General features: G+C 46.5%; 1 long non-coding RNA gene and 1 pseudogene across 1 annotated transcript; one reads left to right on the forward strand and one right to left on the reverse strand.

The window, feature by feature from the left end:
- Positions 1–285: 285 nt before the first annotated feature.
- On the reverse strand, positions 286–1,385 carry LOC146578187 (uncharacterized; annotated as a pseudogene).
- Positions 1,386–1,931: 546 nt separating this feature from the next.
- Positions 1,932–4,222, forward strand: LOC146578188 (uncharacterized). Its single transcript, XR_014891468.1, has 2 exons — positions 1,932–2,176; positions 3,073–4,222. It is a non-coding gene; the product is annotated as an uncharacterized LOC146578188 (long non-coding RNA).
- Positions 4,223–4,931: the final 709 nt, after the last annotated feature.

A 4,931-nucleotide genomic window follows, 5' to 3' on the forward strand; every position in this document is an offset into this window, starting at 1 on the left:
AGAGTCATTTACTTGAATGAGATCTGTTCGTACAGCCGAGAGGGAAGCACCCGTGTCGAGGGTAGCATCCACAGATGAAGCATTGAAGTTCACTTTCGTTCTTAGTGGGGTATTCCAGTGGACTTGTGAAAACTTGTCTTCCAAGTGTCCAAGACTGTGTCCACCCTGTAGTGAATCGGGCGTGTGAGGCTCCATTAGTAACTGGGAGAAGGTTGGCCTCTGTGAAATGTCCTCCCCCCCTGTAGTTTCCCGACTGCCTGTATTGTGGCTGGGATGTGGTGCTGCTTATTCCACCTTTTCATGGCCAGGGTCAGAGGGGCCAGGTGCCGGCAATGGCTGGACTGGGCCATGCCTAGCGGTGTTCGAGGCTTGTTGTGGCAAATGAGGTTGGGTGTTACAGTTTGGGCAGGTGCGTGTAGTGAACCCTGGCTGAGAGCATTTGAAGCAGTAAGGTTCAGGCTTATAGTTGTCTTTGCTACATAAAGCAGGCTGTGGTCTTTGTGGTCCAAGCACTGAGCGCGTAGCAGCAGGTCCATTACAGAAGTGACATTAGCGCCATACAGGGCAACTCTGTATTTTTCGAGAGCATGTTTACTAATTAGGTCAATTCTGTCTTTTTCAGGTGGGGGGCTCTTCAGTTTGTCAAACTCACTCAACATGTGGGCGACAAAGGTTGGGAGCGGCTCGTCCTGAGCCTGAACACGATCCAAAATTCCTCTCAGGATGCGTTCTTGGTTGTCGGAGGGCAGAAAAACTGTCTTAAACAGTTGACAGAATTGAGCCCATGATGTGATGTGGGAGCTCAGTGCCTTGAACCATTTCCCGGGCTCTTTTGCAAGAAAGTGTGGCAATTCGTTTAGCAATTGCCCATCGGTTAGGTTCAATGAGGCTTTGTATGTGCCAACTGCACTTAACCAGTCCTCAGGTTGCACTTTTCCGTCCCCAGCATACACAGGAGGCTCCAGCTTTGCGTGATGTAAAGCTGCCCCAATCACTCTGGAAGTGCTGCTGAGTTCAAGTGAGTGAGATGGGAGGAAAGGATTTGTAGGTTGAAATGGGTTGCTGGGCAGGAACGGATTGGTACTGTTGGTGGGTTCAGTTTTGTCCCTCGCAGGAACATGAGGTGTCGATGTGGCCATTGGGAAAACAGGAGACTGTGGGACTGCAGGAGGGGGAGAGTTCCCCGTTGTGAGTTGGTCCCACTGCCTTAGTAAACTCTGCTGTATGTTCAGTGAGTCACGTAAACAATCACTAAGCTTATTCACCTCAGTTCTTAACTCCACCACTTGTTGGCTAAGGCTAGGAGTCACATTTTCAACTATCTGGCACATAGGTAACGAGGTAAGTTCCATGTCTGAGTCAGAGTCCTCTGGGTAGTGTGCCATTGCGATTTCAAAAAAATTCAGCCGCTCCAGGGCACAGCGCAGTTATTGATATAGCAGTAAAAGAGTCAGTTAGGTCAGACTAGAAATTGTTGAGAAAAACATCTTATTTTAAATCTCACGGTGGTATCATTTATGAGGCACTGTCATTATTTCATCATTATTTCATTAGTCTGCATCACTTAGTATCAGTTTATCATCAACAATTATCAGGCATCAGTTATCATTTAGTAGAGCTTAATCTTGTATTCTAGAGCACGCAGAATAAGACACATTCCTCTGTAATATTCTATTATGCAAAAACCACCAGTTTCGCTGTGGGTCCAGTCAGGCCGCAGTAGAAAGTCATATGAGGACATGGTGAACTTTTGTTGGCTTGGACCTACACTCACAAAACTTCACACTCTGTATACACAATTGGTTAGGTTCCCAGAAAGCAGGAGTGGAAACATCTGGAAAATGTGGTTGTTCTGGAGATAGGGGAGATAGGGGAATTCTGCTGAATTCTGCTGACGTCATATTAGGCTATAAAGCTTTCTGTATCGAGCAGAGAAGATCGAAGACCGGCTTCCCACACCTGTATAAACTGTGTGTGTTTAATAAATCACTTTTTGGACACTTCTGGGGACTCTGGTCTGTGCTTATTTTTCCTTCCAAATAAAAAGAACCATTACATTTTGGTGCCCGAAACCCGGTTTGGAGGGAAGGAAGGACGCGCAGTGAGCTGAGCCCCAGGAGGGGGGAACCCAGCCAGGAGAGCCACAACTGACTGACAAAAACCGCGGCATAAAAAGGTCAGTACCACCTGTTGAATTTTTTTATCCAAAGGTACTAAATTGGAAGTAAAACTAAATTGAATGTTCACTCAGGGGGCCTCCTGCTGAGTTCTGAGGGTGAGACCCGACCGTGACTATTCAACGTGGCTGGCTTGTGAGCTTTAAGTAAAGCAAAAGGCGTGGGTTTGACACTAGCGCCAGATGTGGAGCTCCTCTCTCAGCAGCTGCTAAATTAAGTAGGGCTTAGAAATCTGACCGCTCTCGGCGAGGGCGTTCCCGAAGCGGGTGTGCATTGACTAGCAGGGCTATAGAGCTTTTAAATTAGTCAAAAATCTAGGTGTACCGGTTCAAAAAGGGTTCTGTTGAAGTCATAAGGAACCGTTGAATAACTAGTTTTGGCATCTGGTGCTGTTTGTTTGTGAGGATTGCTACAGGCCTGTGTATATACATAAAGTGTGAATCGGCTGTGTAAAGTGCTTACATTGATTATAACTGCGTGTGCTTGTGAAAATGATTTAATGCAATGAGTGTGTGACGATTGAGTAAAGAGTGTGTGTGGTTTTATATTTTTTTTAAAAAAAGAGAAGAGTAGAGAAACTGCTCTCTGTGTTGAGAAAGAAAAGGTGGGGGCTGTGTGTGTGTGTGAGTTAAGCTCTAGGCAGATAGAAAAAAAAGGAAAAGTGTGTCTCTCTCTCTCTCTGTCTCAAGCAGCTGCAAGGAGGGGGGCCTGTAACCCCGCATTGAGTGTGTATGAGGAGAGAAGGAGAGAGAGGGGGGCAGCGTATGTGTCCATTTAATATTAAGGGAAAAAGTGCAAAACTGTTTTTTCTCTGTTTCTTTAAGGTTGAATGGGCATGAAGCGAATGGAGGTTTTAAGAAAGGGAAAGGAAAATGATATTAATGCTATGTTTTAGTGTGTCAATACAGGTTACAGATAAATAGAGGAGGACATCTCTCAACCTGGAATTTTGAGTACGGCGCCAAACTTTGGTTTAAAGTTTTACAGCTTGACCTCCCACTTGTCCCCATCCGGAGAAGAAGCTCAAAGGACAGTCAATCTTCTGATGAAGACCAATAGAACATCGTGGACGTGAGAATTTACAAGCAGCCAAAAGACAGTGCAATTGAACCGTTAACCCTGAAACCAAACTGACGGGACCAGCAGCATGGAAGATGGGAGCATGCACTGTGAATTACAGGCTGGACAGTTGAATGCTGGGAAAGCACTGGACACTGATTGTCAGATTTGCCATGCTTGGAGTAATCTTGAAGAGACGACTGAAAGCATCAACAGAAAAGAAGAAACCACGTGATGAAACATGGACGATGAAAGTGCAAGTACCCTCCTCGACTAAATCGGTTTCAGTTATGTACTGAAATATAAGAATGGACATTAGAGGCTTCCTTCAAAGAAAAACTCAGGCTGGGACTTAATCCAAACGGAAAATACTGAAGAGAAACAGAGAGGAAACGGACTGGGTTTGCTGGAGAATTCAGGACAACAAATGGACACTGAGAGAAGAGGACAGGGACCAGTGAGAGGTGAAGCCGGACGAGTTTGACTGCGAAAATACAGGGTATAATTGGATTGAAACGAAAGCCTGAACTCATGATGGTGTTTAGAGATGTCCACCAGAAAACTAAAGAGGTAAACAAAAGAAGATAAAATAAAGAAAGAAAATAACTGACAATTACCTGAATGAATGGAAAACACACATACACACAGTGTTATATGTGAAACTATTTCTGGAAAAAATTAGAAGTGAGATAGTTTTGAATTAAGAATTCAGTGAAACGATGCATGAATTAAACCTAGGCAATGAAGAAAGCAGCTTACACTCACTGATCATTAACAAAAACATATAGGAAAAGCAATGAAGACCTGCTTACACTTATACACATGACATAAGCTGGTATTTCTGACCAGAGAGAGGGAACCTGGTAGTTTATGTACTCATGATAATAATAAAATGTCTCAGTTGTGTTTCTTCAGGGGCAAAACAGACCTGGATCAATTCTCCACGTGCAGCGGTCGGAAGAAAATTATAGGTCAAGATGATTGGATATGATAAGGCAAGTTTCTGGTTGAATTGTTCACAGCACCATGTCTCCATAAACCTGAGAAGTGGGCCCTAACTTATGGCTGAGGACCAGGAATGCTTTTAATAAGGTGGGAACTTAAAATTTGGGTTAGCAAATTTGGGAAAGAAAACTGACGGCTTAAGTGGAGAAAATGTGCAAGAGTCTGAAACACTGCCAAAAGCAACATATGCATATGCATATGGAGCCCGTTCAGCAACCTTCCTCGTCAGCTGGGGGTTCAGGAGAACCGCACCAGCCTCATGCCACGTCTGCTGGGGGGCCCGAGCCGCCCGTCCAGCACCATGCCACATCAGCTGGAGGGCCCGAGGAGCCCATCCAGCCACCTTCTGCTTCTGCTCCGCCTGGTCCAGCTCCAGCCTGTGCTTCGCCTGCTGCAGCTCCAGCCTGTGCCTCGCCTGGCCCAGCCTCAGAGTCTTCGTCCTCGTCTGGCCCAGCCTCAGAGTCTTCGTCCTCATCTGGTCCAGCTTCGACTTTGGCTTCTGCTCCTCCTGGTCCAGCTTCAGCCTCTGCCACGCCTGGTCCAGCTTCTGCCTCTGCTTCGCCCAGTCCGGCCTCAGCCTCAGCTCCTGCTTCGCCGTCGCCTGGTCCAGCCTCAGCCTCTGCAGCGACACCTGGTCCGGCCCCCGCATCGCCACCGTCTGGTCCTGCCTCGTCTGGTCCTGCCTCGTCT

Source organism: Mchenga conophoros, linkage group LG3, assembly GCF_057382185.1.
Source record: "Mchenga conophoros isolate Kocher_MC1m ecotype Shallow Benthic linkage group LG3, M_conophoros_male_GT1.1, whole genome shotgun sequence".
NCBI lineage: Eukaryota > Metazoa > Chordata > Actinopteri > Cichliformes > Cichlidae > Mchenga > Mchenga conophoros.